We start from the raw sequence: 16,528 nt of genomic DNA, 5'->3' as shown, positions 1-16,528 counted from the left end.
GCGCTGTCAGGCGACCGGGTGTGTTGGTATTGGTGACTGCGCTCTATCGGTGTGAGAGCACTTGTTGTTGGCACAAACGGAGACGATCGCAATTTGTGTTAGATGGAGTGATGAGTGTTATGCTTTATAACCAACAATTGAAAGATCAAACTGAGATTTTTAAACTTCAAGCAAGATTCCCCTCATGGGCCATTATGTTCAGTTGTGACGCCGTGCCGAAAAAAGCTCTGTACGGCTGTCATTGTAAGAGGGGCTCTTGGGAGTAATTAAACGACTGAGGTTCAAATATACCAGTTTAGCCTTTAATTCATTAGCTTATAATGTGCACACTTCACTCTTCTTCATTAATTAACTTTACAAAATAATGGGTCGCAATGGACAGCAAAATAAAAGAAGACAATGTTGTTCCGGCCGCTGAAGCTCGTAGGTCTCTCTGCCCTTCTCCCAAGTTCTGTAGGGTTGCCAGATGTCCTGACCTTCATCTTCAGTTGGCAGGGCTATCAGCTGTGTATACGAACCAAGTACCGTGGGACTGAACAGATTGCCTTTACCTTTTCTGGATATGGCATTACACAGTTTGGTCCAACTATGTGTCCCAAAAATTCTGTTTCTTTTTTCAAAAATTCTTATTTGTCTAGTTGTAATTTTAGATTAGCGTTTTTAAGTTTTTCAAAAACAATTTTTAATGAAGTAAGGTGTTCGTCAAGAGACGTAGAGAAAACCATTATGTCGTCCAAGTATACAAGACAATGCTTGTTTATTAAATCACGAAAGATTGTTCATTCGTCGCTGAAAAGTTGCAGGTGAATTTTTTAATCCAAATGGTATTCGTGTGTACTCGTAGTGTGCGTACTGTGTGGAAAACGCTGTTTTCTTTATGGAATTTTGGTCTATTTCGATCTGGTGGAAACCTTTAGCCAAATCAATGGTCGTAAAATATTGACACCGTCCTAGTTTGCCTAGTATTTCGTCCATATTGGATATGGGAAATTTATCACTAATAGTGATCTCATTTAAGCCCCTATAGTCTACTACAAGTCTAAATTTTTGTTTACCTGAAGCATCTTTCTTTTTTGGTACTATCCACAATGGACTGCAATAAGGTGATTGGCTGTGCCTAATTATTCCTTGCTTTAACATATCCTGTATTTGAGACTCAACTTCTTTTTCAAATGAAAAAGGATACCCATACGGTTTTTTATAAATTAGATTGTCATGATGAGTTTTTATTTCATGCTTAACAATATTGTATTATTTTGCTGTCCCTGAATTAAATTTCTTCGAAACTCTTGGTAACTTCCCCTATTTTGGTCAAATGTATTATTTCTGTTATTCGATTGGAACCTATTATTTTGTGGAACCATTCTTTGGGGTTGATTGGGGTGTGATTGAATTGAAAAAGCTGGGCTAGGACTAAATTGTTGGGTGTTGTAAAAATTAGTGTGAGGGTAGGTGTTACGTGTATAATTTGTTTGTTGTTGCTTTTGAATTTTATTATCATTGATATTATAATGTTTTAAATTTTCATTTTTTTCGTGTAGCCCTTCTTGCTGAGCCTCTTGTTTCAGTTTAAGTACTGTTGAAATATCGCTTCTTGCTAATGTCATAAAAATCCTGTCTGGTAATATTCGTTGTATTAGGTTTTTTTTAGTTCTAAACAATGCTTCTGTGTACAATATTAATTCATTTGGATTTCCCCCAAGTTCTAATTTGTTGCTTGTAACTAACTGTTTAAGCTCGATCTCATTACAAAATTTTCTAAGGTTACCTTGAAAATTAGTATTTTATAACCCCTTAATAGTTTCTCCATAGGGGTTTGCGTTTTGTACTCGTCGATTAGGGCTGCTCTAAGAGGCGGCCAGTTGTTGACTTGTAGAACTTGAAGAATCCTCTGAGCATCACCGGTGATTTGAAGTTCAATTGCTCCAAATATAACGCTTGTCTGTCGATCATTGGTTGTAGGATACAGATACAGATACAAAAGGTAGTTAACTCTTCTGACAAAGGATCCTAGGGTAGATGGATCTCCTTCAAACGTTGGTATATTCCGGATCTGGGACAAAAGCTGATTTAAGTTTTGCTCCGTCAATGAGTTGAACGCCACACCAATTTGTAATTGCCCTTGAGCTGGTGGTTGTTGGTCCATTTTATTGTGTTTAATTAAATTCCACCCAACTTTATCACTGACCGAATTGGATTTATTCAGTAGTCGATTGAAATTTAATTTATTATTATATATTTTCAGTGCCTTTAATTTGCACTTAGGTTCTTTTGAGGATCTCTTAGTTGCACTTCCGAGCTAGTCGATTGAATTTCTGACTTGTGGGCAATTCCACGCGCCTTTTAATTGATCAGTAAGCTCCCGACTACGTTTTTGCGCAAGCATATTTTTTAAAGAGATCTTACCGACTGCGCCATTTACATGAGTCGTTCTCTCCCGAATAAAAAACCAGGAGATTTTTTATATTTGTTGGTTATACTTTATTAGAACGTTGGAATAAGACTAACTGTATGTTACAGAATTGGTTAGCATGAAACCTCTGTTTGCGTCTTAGAATTTACTGTTAGTGCATTAGGTGACGGAATCGCATGTGGATGATGTGATCCCCATTTCTTTGTTTATGTTTACATAATTCGGTCTTATTAGATTTTGCGATCTTATGGGATTTTCACGTTTATGGAATTACGCCATTGTTGACGTTCGGACTTAATCAATTTTCTTTGTTTGTTTGCATTGCGGGATCTCAAGCTTCTGTACCGTTTTGAATCAAAGCCGAAATTGGCGATTCTGTTTGCTTGTGAACGGTTTCGTTCTTTGAACTGGAGGCCGTTGAGAAAACGCAGTGCAGATATGTCACTAAATATATATTATTAAAATCGGAATACTCATTAAAAGGTTGAAACCAAATAATTATGAATATTTTGTAAATTCAATCGAGATGTAATCAGATGTAAGTCACATGTAACGGTCGAGGCCATCGACTATAGCGTTTTTTCTTGTTTTTGTATTTAATCCTCAGAAAACTCTACTTTTAAAATAAATAACTTTAAAACACCTTTTATTTAATTTCTTAAAAATAAATAAAAACAAATTAAATTTTAAAAAATAAATAATAATAATAATAATAAAAAAGTTTCTTAATTTTAATTTATATGCGCCAGTTGATTACCCACAATCGTCTTTTTTATAGGTTTGAGACATTTTCATACCCGTTGTTCGTAGAGTAAAAGGGTATACTAGATTCGTCGGAAAGTATGTAACAGGCAGAAGGAAGCGTTTCCGACCCCATAAAGTATACATATTCTTGATCAGGATCTCTAGCCGAGTCGATCTAGCCATGTCCGTCTGTCCACATGAACGCTGAGATCTCGGAAGCTATAAGAGCTAGGCTATTGGAACTTGTCATGCAGATTTCTGAACCTATTGCGCAGCGCAAGTGTGTTTCAGCAGGGTGCCACGCCTACTATAACGCCCACAAGACTGTGGCTCCTACAGTTTTGATGCTAGAATAAAATTTTTAGCTGAAATACCTATCGATTGACCCAAAAAAAAGTTTGCCGCGCCCACTCTAACGTCCACAAACTTCAAAAAATCGTAAATATAAACGCGGATATCTCGGAAACTATTAAAGATAGAGAATTGGGATTTCAGTTTAGATTCCGTAGCCTTGTACGCAGCGCAAGTTTGTTACGCGAATGTGCCACGCCCACTCAAACGCCCAAAAACCGCCCAAATCTGTGGCGCCCACAATTTATTATAACTGATTTGTATTAGTCTCGTCAATACCTATCGATTGACCCCAAAAAAGTTTGCCACGCCCACTCTAACGCCCATAACGCCTAAATCTGTCTACCGCCCACTTAACCATATATTGAGATCGCGGGTAGGTGGCGCTTTTCAATCTCGCTTTACTGCTTGCATATCTCCATTTCCCTTTGGTCCCTTTGGCTGAGTAGCAGGTATCTGATAGTCGAGGTACTCAACTATAGCGTTCTTCCTTGTTTGTTTTAAAGATATTGAATTGTTTCTAACAAGACTTGTGATTTATGCTACGAGCGCATAATGCGTTTGGCGATTTTTGCAAACTTTGAAAAATTCTAACAAAAAATATTTATTTTCGGCCAAATCCTGATACACGTGTTTCATTTTCTATCGAATAGTATACGTAAAAAATTTTTAGGCAATTCAAAAATGTAACCAAAAAGGTGTTCGGCTTGTAAAAGAACGGCCCATATTCTCGACCAGGATCACTCGCCTTGTTCATGGAGCCATGTACGTCTGTATGTATAAACGCTGAAATTCTGCGCATTGCAATTTTGTTTTATAAGAGATGATTTTAGGCAAAACACTGATATGAATTGGATCATAACCATACATAATGAACAATTTTTGAGCAAGTATAAAAGGAGGGTCCCAGACCAGAATGAGATATTTGTTGTCCGGCGGACGACCAAGGAACACATCGAGGTAAGTATTGGTTGGTTTGGTAACTACGCAGTCGACGTTGACAGAAAAGTCGGCACAGCGTCGAAGACTGCCGACGAAAGCGGTCGGAAGGAAAAGAAGCAGATACTCAAAGATTTTTCTCTCTTTGTTTGTTTATAATCTAGAGTTCTTTGCCTTTACGCTCTTCGTTACGCTCTCTCGATAACACACATAAGAAGAGCAAAACAAAACATAAAACGCGTAAATGAGTGACAAAAAAGGCTCACTTATTCTATAATATTCTATAAATAAGTGCGTCGGCCATTTTAAGTTTTCGAGCGCGTTTTAAGATTAAGGGCCAGTTTCTCGAATCTCTGACAAAGTCCCCGATAGCTATCTTTCCGAAAAGTTAAAGACCAGTGATGGGGCGGTTCCGTGCCAAGCTGAGAGTCCTGAATTTCCCAGAGAGATAAAAACGGAGGGTTGCGGGTTTCCTTGATTCGGGTTTAACTTTTTATTCTCGGATGCTAATCTAACTTGGCGTAAGCTTAGTCTATAGGTTCTCGTAAGAAAAGAGAGCGGTTATTGACCGGTTCGGAAACATCGACTAGTGATGCCAACACAGCGATGTTGCATGACGAGATGAACAGAGAGTATTTTCCTTAGCCTTGCGGCATTAGTCGTTTTTTCTATATCAGAGCGGAAGGTCTATCATGCAGTTCGTTTCGCCCATATTATGACCTTATTGTAAGAAGCCAGTTCATGCTTGTAGTTCTGCCAGTTAGTGTCCTTATTTCCCGCCTTTGCTCTGCTAAACGGGCCTCTGCAGTTGGTTCTGAGGATTGATAATTGTTGGGTCCGCCAGGGGGGTTTTTTCTTCACACTTTGTTTCCCTGTGGGGCATGCAACTTTGAAGGCAGTGTTGCATGCTTCTGTGAATTTATCTTCTGTTCTATCCAGCTCCTGTGGGTGTAGAATGCTATTTGGCTGTTCCATGGGGAGGATATTCGTCAGAACTTATTTGTATCTGTGCCAGTCGGCTTGTCTGGAGTAAGCGAAACTGAATCAAGGCGAATCAAGGAATATTGTTTCTATGAATACATGGTCTGAAAAAAAATGCTCGTCAGAGACTGCCCAGTTTTTGACTGCGCCTACGAGTGAATCCGATACCAACGTTAGATCTATGATCGTTTGGCAGGTTTTGGTTATAAAGGTAGGGACATTGCCCCTATTGCATAATAATAGGTTCGAATTTAAATAAAATCAAATAAAGACTGACCTCTGTCGTTATTATTTGGGCAAACCCACTAAAGTGATGCGCGTTGGCGTCACAGCCTATTACCATACTTTCTTGAGCTTTTCGCATTCCTCTGCCAGTCCTCTGACCAGCGCATCTGGGGGGTTTTCCATTTTAAAGGTCAAGTAGGCCAATAGTATGTGGTGTTATCTCCGTTGCTGTAATTGCCAAGCAGAAATATACTAAGATGCCTTTTGGCTAATGTGCTGGTTCGAATATTACCTTTTTGGGGTCAAGCATTAGCTTGTATTCCTTTGGTCCTAGTCCAGCAACCTTGCCTCCTACTACTCAAGGTTCCTGAACTAGGACCAGGTCGGCTCCGCCATCGGTCAGGCGAAGCAATAAGCGCTCGCATCTCTGTGCTCAGCGAAGAATCGCTGGAGTAGCCGTCCTCCGGCCCACCGGGTGCCTCCAACTCCTCAGCAAGCACCTGCTCGGCTAGGTTGTCGGCAGAGCTTCCAGCAGCGTTGGAGTCGCCCTTGTATATTTTGTCCTTGGTGATCTTGGCTAAAGAGACCGATGGCTGGATCTTGGATCTCTTCGCCGATGGTCCGGGAAGACCTGCCCGTAGTTATAAAGCACCTTCCTTGCGCATTCTACCTTCTTCAGCCATTCAGGTGAAGGTGTGGCAATGTTGATCCTAGCATCAGAGCGCAGAGTCTGGGCGGCAGTCCGCCTTTTCGCGTATGTCTATTTATTTGCGCCAGCGGGTGCCCAGAGCGCCTTGGCTATGCCTACCGCTGTTTTAGGCGCAGAAGCTCCCTGCCATCCGACATCCCCAATTTGGGATGCGGGCCTTTCAGGACGTGCTGGTGCGGATGTTGGAACCAGTGTTCAGCATTTCCGTGAGTTTTTTGAGAGTTCCCGTCTCTGTATTTTGTTTTTGGTTAATTTGTTTGTCCATATTTGGTCCTACGAGTTGCGGAGAAGGGGAAAGGTCTGTCCGGGCAGAGATCCGCGATGCCCGGGTAAGGCGATAGTTAGAACAGGGGGTCACCATATTTCTGAGCCCACAGTTCGAGACTGGGCTAGTTTTTGATCCGGGCCCCCAGCCAGGCTGACTCTTGGGCCCGTATTACATCGTAGTCCGGCCCGGAGTGAGATGTTGTTTTGGGAGGGGAGGTTGGTATGTGATGTGTTGGGTATGGGTTTTTGTAAAGCAACTATTTAGATGCGGCTGAACAATTTGCGTCGTCGGTATTGCTTCGTTGCAGGATACCCGCTGGCTGTCCGGGACTGTTTATTTACTGGGGTTTCCGTCCACGATTCCGTGTTTGACTTCCCGCACCAGCTTATTCACAGTTGGCCTTGAGAGAGGTCGTCCGCTATCCGCCTCCTGCGACCCGCTCGGTTGCCCCAGCTAGGCGGTTTTGGAACCATCTCACAAGTTCCTCAGTCCAAGTTTTCCAACCCTATAAGTATATATATTCATGATCAGGATCACTAGCCGAGTCAATCTAGCCCGTCTGTATGTATTAAAGATAGAAATCCCAAAAATTGTTCAAGTCCGACCACTAGGTTAATAGTTATAAGCAATAAAGTGTGCAATCTTGGGAACAGTAGCTTCGCGAAATTCATATCTCTATCTCCCTCCATTGGCTGAGTGACGAGTAGCGTTCTATCTTGTTTTATTTTGATGAAATTATGACCCCTTACATTTTTTATACCCGTTACTCGTAGAGAAAAAGGTTATACTAGATTCGTCGGAAAGTATGTAACAGGTAGAAGGAAGCGTTTCCGACCCCATTAAGTATATATATTCTTGATCAGGATCACTAACCGAGTCGATGTAGCCATTTCCGTCTGTCCGTCTGTCCGGACGAACGCTGAGATCTCGGAAACTATAGGAGCTAGGCTATTTGGATTTGGCATGCAGATTCCTGAGGTTCTTGCGCAGCGCAAGTATGTTTCAGCAGGGTGCCACGCCCACTCTAACGCCCACAAGCCGCCCAAAACTGTGGCTCCTACAGTTTTGATGTTAGAATAAAATTTTTAGCTGAAATGGATTGATAAAAAAAAGTTTGCCACGCCCACAAAATTCAAAAAATCGTAAATATGAACGTGGATATCTCGGAAACTATCAAGGACAGAGAATTGAGATCTCAGATTTAGATTCCGTAGCCTAGTGCGCAGTGTAAGTTTGTTACGCAAATATGCCACGCCCACTTTAACGCCCACAAACCGCCCAAGCCTGTGGCGCGCACTATTTTCATGCTAGGTATAAAATCTTAACTGAACTGTATTGGTCTCGCCAATACCTATCGATTGACTTAAAAAAAAATTGTTACGCCCACTCTAAGGCCCATAACGTTTAAATCTGTCTTCTGCCGGTAGGTGGCGCATTTAAATCTCGCTTTGCTGCTTGCATATCTCCATTTCCCTTTGGTCCCTTAAGCTGAGTAACGGGTATCTGATAGTCGAGGTACTCGACTATAACGTTCTCCCTTGTTATACCCTTGCAGGGGGTATATTGATTTCAGTCAGAAGTTTGCAACGCAGTGAAGGAGACGTTTCCGACCCCATAAAGTATATATATTCTTGATCAGCATGACTAGACGAGTCGATTTAGCCATGTCCGTCTGTCCGTCTGTCCGTCTGTCCGTCCGTTTCTACGCAAACTAGTCTCTCAGTTATAAAGCTATCGGGCTGAAACTTTCCCAAAAGTCTTATATCTTTTGCAGGTAGTATATAAGTCGGAACCAGCCGGATCGGACAACTATATCTTATAGCTCCCATAGGAATAATCGGACAAAAAAATGAAAAAAAATTATATCTTTGGTGTTTTTTAGCATACAAACTCCTAAGCTTGAAAATAACAATTTTTAAATAATTTTGAATTTTGAATTAAATTTTATCGAAATCGGACGACTATATCATATAGCTGCCATAGGAACGATCGGAAAATTTGTGGAAAAATAATATGAAAAAAATTATAGCTTCGGTGTTTTTCAACATATAACCTCCAACGCTTGGAAATAACATTTTTTAATTAGTTCTGAATTTCGAATTAAATTTTATCAAAATCGGACGACTATGTCATATAGCTGCCATAGGAACGATCGCAAAATTGGTAGGAAAATAATATGAAACAAATTATAGCTTCGGTGTTTTTTAACATATAACCTCCTACGCTTGGAAATAACATTTTTTAATTAGTTCTGAATTTCGAATTTAATTTTATCAAAATCGGACGACTATATCATATAGCTGCCATAGGAGCGATCGGAAAATTGGTAGGAAAATAATATGAAACAAATTATAGCTTCGGTGTTTTTTGACATATTATCTTATACTATTGGGAATATCATTTTTTGTGTTTTTAAATTTAATAATTATAGCTGCAAGGGTATATAAGCTTCGGCTTGCCGAAGCTAACTTCCTTTCTTGTTTTTTTATTGACTTCATTATAATTTTCAGTAACTGCATATTGATGTACAACCAATTTCATTGCATTTGGCCGGACATACATATGTACATTGTTAAAACATTGTTACGTTTATACATACATATATAAAATCGAAGAAAATAAATACCAAGCATCAGAAATATGGTACATGTATATGCCAAGCATACAGTGAGAATTAATGATTTTCCAATGTTCTGCCAATTAAGACCCGCAAAAATTTCCTAATATATGTTCATTATTTATTCCGAATACAGTCCAAGCAAAATCGAAAACGTCCACCACAACACATACCCGCCGGCAATAAATAATAAATACATAAAATCGGCCATATTGAAAACAAAATACATACATACATATTGAATACAAAATACATACACATATATACACAGATATTAGCTACACTCCCAGCATTCGATTCCCACAAACTAAAGTTTTCCGTCGGCCATCTTATAAAATATAATCAAATAAGAATCCACCAACCGACGTGAATAACTTTTTTTTGTCAGTGTGTTTTGTATTTCGTACAACAACCGCAATAAATCTCCAAATTCCCGTGCATTCCAGCCTACACTTGAACGCTTTGGCTTGTCCCCTTATGCAGTTCTCCGCAATTCCTGGTTTTAATAAGAATTAAGGACCATCCATCAAAGTAATTGGTATTTGGTATTTTGTTCTTCCGTCAACGTATTAAAGAAGGCAAACAATACCAGTTCTCCACCAGGGCAATAAGAATAATCATGTACCATCATCCATCAAATTATTTGGAATTTTAGGAAATTGGTAATTTTTGCGCCGCAGATTATTAATACCAGTACTCCACCGTGGAAAATAATACTAATTAAATACTGTTCCTTTAATCAATTGGTATTCTTGGATATTTGGTGTTAAAAAAAATTATACCAGTACTCGTCAAAAAAAACCAAATTCGGTTCCAATTATACAATAATAATATATAACAAAAAATAAAGTAAATATGGTTGTTTTTCCACGGGTGATATTCAACCTCCTTTAGCCCCGCTTCACCGTATTATTCTGTTAATTTCCACAAAGTAACCAGTTTGGTCCGTGCTCGAACTCTTAGTTGTTCCGATTCACGACATTTTTCTTGTCGACACCTCGTTCCACCGTTCTAGAAGTGGGCCAGGTTTCCATTTATCGACAGAGAGCATATTCTGACCCAAAAAAGTTGCAGTTTTTGGTATATCACTTGGAAGTAATAAGAACAAGTTGTCTATTCCACCTGCAGTATTCCCAGACATCTCCGTAGATCGGCCCACCCCCGAAATAAGCACTAAGTCTTCGTCGCCACGGAAAAGGGTCACCCGTGGAAACAAAATGGCTCTAACAGCTTCGCATATTGCTCTGAACAAATTCATTGAGGTCTCGGATCGGCTGAGTGAATGTGAATCCAGGACAAAAACACTAGTTCGCCGGTCCCTCCTACTCTATCGCGATGCCGCGAAGAAATCCGCGCGTTATGGGACCGCATCAAGGCAGAGTACGACGAATGTACCAGATGCATGGCAGAAGCCGGAGAAAGGGCAGCTGATAGTTTGCCGATTCTTACGAAAGATGTCGAGCTCAGATCGCGGATATGATAGCCCAAGCTCCACAAGCTCAAGCTGTTCCTACCCAGACCTACATGTCCTATAACTGTCGGCTGCCTCCGTGCGATACCAAGGTTTTCTGTTTACGACAATTAATATAAACAATCAATTGCGCCGGTGTAAAAATTGTTTCACCAGAATGCCAAAACGAGTGGCAATGCGCACAACATAGTTTCGAACTCCCCCTAACAAGCGATTGTTAGTAAATTGCCAATTAAAAAAACTTCTCAATGTACAGTTCGCTAATCAGGAACCTGGGTTAGCTACCCGTGAACTTCAAAGCAACATCCAGGGCTGACTCACAGCCTTGGAAAAGACTGGAATAAAAACCGAAAGTTGGGACTGCCTCTTGGTGTACAGGTGCTCTTCCAAACTCCCTAAGCTCACTTTATCCTTGTGGAAACAGTCCCTTCACAACAAGGACGAGATTCAGACGTGGCAAGAGCAAAACGCATTCCTTACAGAGTGTCAACGGACAGATGACGGCCAGCTGTCGGCATATATAAAGAGAAAGCAGCTATGTCTGAACTGCTTCGCACGCGGGCATCAGCTGCGTGACTGCGAAAGCACTCATTGTTGCTTTAAGTGCCGCGGCTCTCATCACACCCTACTACACCGAGGCAACTCCCCCCCAGGGCCTTTAAATCCATCTCCGAGACCCAGTTCAAAACCAAATACACCCGTTGCCACCGCTACCGTGTAAACATATTCACCACACTCACCATCCTAAAATACTTTGCGACGGTGTATAGATCTGTCTTGCTGGGTACCGCCATAGTTGACATCTGTCACCTGGGGTCGAATTTCTAAGCTCGTGCTTTGATAGATTCAGGATCTGAGGCAACTTTTAATTCTGAGCGGCTTTTTAAACTAATAAGGTTGCCTCACCAAGTAATCCAAGCCCAAATATCAGGCCTAAACCAGACAGTATCCGCTGAATCCAAAAAGCACTGTCAGATTACCATTCGTTCTCCGAACAGGCCTAGCTTGCAAATAAACACGATTGCCTATGTAATTCCGTAATTAGCTGGAAACGTCCCATCTTGTCCGATTCCGCAACAGTTTTTACGGGATCTTCCCGAGAGCGCAAAATTAGATATTCTGATCGGGGACGATGAACTGCCATCCATACTCCTAAGCGGTACCCGGCCTAACATATGTGGCTCTCTCTTCGGTCAAGAAACCATTTTCGGATGGAGCCTAACAGGACCAGTGCCTGCTCCAAGGCAGAATCAAATTTCCGCGAATGTCCGACGCGTTTGATAAATGTTTTTTAAAAGGATTACTTCATTAATTGTTTTCCATTTAAAAATAATCACGATCACTGTATCTTTGTTTTTTGTCGTTGGTGGATGTTTTAATTTTATCACTAAAAATCTGAGTTCTTGCGCGAGTTCCTGGATTCTCCTGAGCTAAAGTCCCATACAAACTTTCGTTACATCACCTACAGGCTCCGCGGTATAGCTATGACAACCAAAATTACATGTTTGCCGACATTTTGAATTATGCGGCCTTTAAAATTGGACTTATCTTAAATATTTTCGCTGATTTGTTGATAACAAACTATTTAATTTTCTATTATTATTAATATTTTTTATTTATTTTTAGGATTTTTTATCCCAAACCTTTAAATTTATTATTGACGTACATTTCTAGGTTGGCGTATTTAGGATATTTTGATCCCAAACGTTTTGTTCAGGCCCATTGTACAGCGAATCAGTACCATGGCACCGCTATCCCACTGCACCGCTCTCCCAGTGCACCGCTCTCCCGCTCTTTTCCATCTCCCCGCCGTGAAATCTCGACTGCGCACTGGAGCGCATAGCTTACGAAGCCTTAGGTTAGGTTAGGTTAGGTTAGGGCGGCTGTCGGACTATAGTCCGACACACTTAGACCTCAATGGGTCCGTTGTGATACCGCATGATCTCGTTTCTTCCTTCTCTAGGGTCCCGTTTCTAGTAGTTTCAGCTTGTGTTAAGCTGATCAGCATGTCATCCACTCGGAAGATTTAATAAAGGCACTTATGCTTTTGAGATTAATCTCCGATATTTCGGTAAGATCGTCGATGAAGGGGCTTCCTAAGTGTTTCAGTCTGAGTCTGCATAGGGCTGGGCAGAAGCAGAGAAGGTGTTCTACCGTTTCCACTTCTTCCTCATCCCTACAGCTTCTGCAGAAATCATTTTGCGGGGCTTTTAACCTGCCGGCATGCGCGCCAACAAGCCAGTGGCCTGTAAGAGCTCGGATCAGCATGCCACACTCTGTGCGGCTGAGCTTGAGTAACTCCGAGGTTTTTTTGTTGTTTATCACAGGCCATGTCTGGTGAGAGATGCGACACTGTGATGCGTTTTGCCAATGGGTGTTGGCTAGTGTGTTGAAGTGGTTTTTTATGTTTAGCTTGCAAGTAGCCATGGGCATACCGACATTTTCCTCTCCTGGTAGGAGAGGCTTGGTGGTGCCCTGCCTGGCTAATTCGTCCGCTATGCAGTTGCCTACGATGTCCCGGTGACCCGGAACCCGGCTGATAGTAAACTGATTTGCCATCTCGTGGAGAGATCTGCGACAGTCTGCTATTGTACGAGAGTTGGTGTTTGTCGAGTAGATCGACTTTATAGCCGCTTGGCTGTCACTATATATGTTTAGGTGTCCTCTCTGGAGGCTAAGGTTCCTTAAACAGGTTAGTGCTTCTTTTATAGCGTGGACCTCCGCCTGAAGGACGCTACAGTGGTCCGGGAGCCTGAATGACTTCCTGATATCTAATTGTTCGGAGTATACACCTCTGCCGACGTGTCCTTCTAATTTGGAGCCATCTGTATAGAAAAAGATTGCGTCCTTCGTGCCCGGTCGGCCCTGTTCCCATTCCTCTCTATCAGGAATCAGGGCCTCAAAGGGTGTGTGACTATATTCAATAGATTTGCATAGATCCGTGATTTTCGGAATCGATTTATCATGCTGGAGAATTTTAGCATGGCCATATAATTGGGCTTTCCATTGCCCTGTGTCCCTCAGTCGAATAGCTGCCGATTTGGCCCTTTCCATGCCTGCTAAGTCCAGGCTAGGGAGGTTCAAGATCGCATTCAGCGCTTCATTCGGGGTGGTTCGTAGGGCTCCACTAATACACAAAGCCGCTATTCGCTGTACTTTGTTTAGAGGAGTCAGTATGCATTGTTTGTGTAAGGCGGTCCACCACAGAGCCACTCCGTACAGTAGGATTGGCTTGACTACCGCTGTGTATATCCAGTTAACTATTCTTGGGGACATGCCCCATCTTAGCCCGATTGCTTTTTTACAGGAGTAAAGTGCAATGGTCGCTTTTTTGGTTCTCTCTTGGTTGTTTAAGCCCCATTTGAGGCGTTTATCTAGTACTAACCCCAAGTACCTGGCGTGATCGCTAAAGGAGAGATTACAATTGTTTAAAATGGGTGGGTTAAGTTGTGGAATTTTGTACCTATTCGTAAATAGAACAAGTTCTGTTTTCGAGGGATTTACCCCGAGTCCGTTCGCTATCGTCCATTCCGATAGCATTTTAAGTTTAGCGGTCATAAGATCGCAAAGTGTTTGTGGATATTTTCCATTAAAGATGCCTGCGTATGCCACGACCTTACAACCTCCTCCCTCCAGAATCCGCAGTAGTTTACTTACTGGTGATAGTACACCTCCTTGCGGGGTGCCTCTGTTCACTAGTCTAGTCTGAGTTGAGGTCTCTAGTGTGGCTGTGACCATTCTGCTTATCAGCAATTTATGGATTAGCCTCACCATTGGCGGCTCAACCCCTAGTTCTGTGAGAGATTCTGTTATGGCGGCACGTTATTGAAGGCTCCCTCTATATCCAGGAAGGCGATCAGTGTGTATTCCTTGATGTTGAGTGATTTCTCGATGCTGTTTACCACCAAGTGTAGCGCCGATTCGGTTGACTTACCTTTGGTGTAAGCGTGTTGTGCTTCTGATATTTGTGTCGGGTTTACGGTGGCCCTAATGTGTAGGCTTATCATTCTTTCAAAGCTCTTAAGCAGGAATGATGTTGGGCTTATTGGCCTAAAATCCTTTGCTGTGGTGTGAGTGGCCTTCCCTGCCTTGGGAATGAAAACCACCTTTGTTTCTTGCCATGCTGTTGGTAGTTCTCCTACCGCCAGGATGGACTGGAAGATTTTTTTCAACCAGTTAATGGCTATTTGTCCTGCTTGCTGGATGTGAGCCGGTGTTATTCCGTCCGGTCCCGGTGATTTGTATGGTTTGAAACTATGAAAGGACCATTTCATGTTGCGGTCTGATAGGAGTGGATCTATTTCGATTCCCTCTCCTGCTCCTCTTTCAGGTGGATGACCTGCTTGTTGGCTTCCGGGAAGTGAGCGTCTAGGAGCAGGTCCAAGGACTCTTTACTCTGTCTGACCATAATCCATCTGCTTTTTGAAGATAGCCCAAAGGCGCGGCTGTCTTAGACAGTATTTTCCTGAGCCTTGCGGCATCAGTTGTTTTTTCTATGTCAGAGCAGAAGGTCTGCCATGCCGTTCGTTTTGCTCTTCTAATGGCCTTTTTGTAGGAGGCTAGTTCAAACTTGTAGTTCAGCCAGTTGGTGTCCTCATTTCCCGCCTTTGCTCTGTTAAACAGGCATCTGCAGTTGGTTCTGAGGATAGATAGTTGTTGGGTCCACCAGGGGGTTTTTTTCCTTCCTCTTGGTTTCTCTGTGGGGAATGCCACTTTGAAGGCAGTGTTGCATGCCTCTGTGAATTTGTATACTGTTTCGTCCAGCTCATGTGGGTTTGTGATGCTTTCTGACGGTTCCATGGGGAGGATATTTGTCAGAACTTCTTTGTACCTGTGCCAGTCCGCTCGTCTGGGGTTGGCAAAGCTGACCGGCAAGGGCGAATCAAGGGACAATACGGCTTCTATGAATCTATGGTCCGAAAAGGAGTGCTCGTCAGAGACTGCCCAGTTTTTGACTGCGCCTACGAGTGAATCTGATACCAAAGTTAGATCTATGATCGTTTGGCAAGCTTTAGTTATGAAAGTAGGGGCATTGCCCCTATTGCATAAGAATAGGTTCGAATTTAGAATAAAATCAAAAAGAGACTCACCTCTGTCGTTGTTGCTTGGGCAATTGGGTGTGATGGGCGTTGGCGTCACAGCCTATTACCAATCCGTTCTTGAGCTTTTCGCATTCCTCTGCTAGTCCTCTGACCAGCGCATCTGGGGGGTTTTCCCTCTCAAAGGCCAAATAGGCCAATAGAACCCTTATAGAGCCACTCTGCAGCTCCAGGCTTACTGCGGTGTTGTCTCCGTTGCTGTAATTGCGAAGTAGAAATATACTAAGATGCCTTTTGGCTAATATGCAGGTTCGAATTTTACCTTCTTTGGGGTCAAGCATAAGCTTGTATTCCTTTGTTCCTAGTCCAGCAACCTTGCCTCCTACAACCCAAGGTTCCTGTACGAGGACTAGGTCGGCTCCGCCTTCTGTCAGGCGAAGCAGAAGTGCAGCAGACGCTGCTTAACTGTGGTGAAGGTTTATTTGTAGAAGTCTTAATGACATCTACAGCTTCAACCTCCACCACAGTGACGTCGGCCTCCTCTGTGTCGCTGAGGTCCACGTCCTCGATTCCCGGTCCGAGCGCACGCATCTCTCTGCTTAGCGACGAATCGGTAGAGTAGCCGTCCTCCGGCCCACCAGGTGCCTCCAACTCCTCAGCAAGCACCTGCTCGGCTGGGTTGCCGGCAGAGCTGCTAGCGGCGTTGGAGTCGCCCTTATACACTTTGATGTGTATCGCACTGAACCCGAAGTTCAGCACTCCACGAGCAGT

At 42.5% G+C, this 16,528-nt stretch overlaps 1 long non-coding RNA gene across 1 annotated transcript; it reads right to left on the bottom strand.

The window, feature by feature from the left end:
• Nucleotides 1-4,916: 4,916 nt before the first annotated feature.
• Nucleotides 4,917-6,987, bottom strand: LOC119559660. The gene is made up of 2 exons (XR_005220907.1): nucleotides 5,946-6,987; nucleotides 4,917-5,881 (listed from the first exon to the last, which is right to left on the bottom strand). It is a non-coding gene; the product is annotated as an uncharacterized LOC119559660 (long non-coding RNA).
• Between the last annotated feature and the right edge of the window lie 9,541 nt (nucleotides 6,988-16,528).

This window comes from Drosophila subpulchrella, unplaced genomic scaffold (genome assembly GCF_014743375.2).
Source record: "Drosophila subpulchrella strain 33 F10 #4 breed RU33 unplaced genomic scaffold, RU_Dsub_v1.1 Primary Assembly Seq28, whole genome shotgun sequence".
NCBI lineage: Eukaryota > Metazoa > Arthropoda > Insecta > Diptera > Drosophilidae > Drosophila > Drosophila subpulchrella.
The sequence above is the reverse complement of the archived record's forward strand: the minus strand, read 5'-3'. Positions and strand labels throughout refer to the sequence as shown.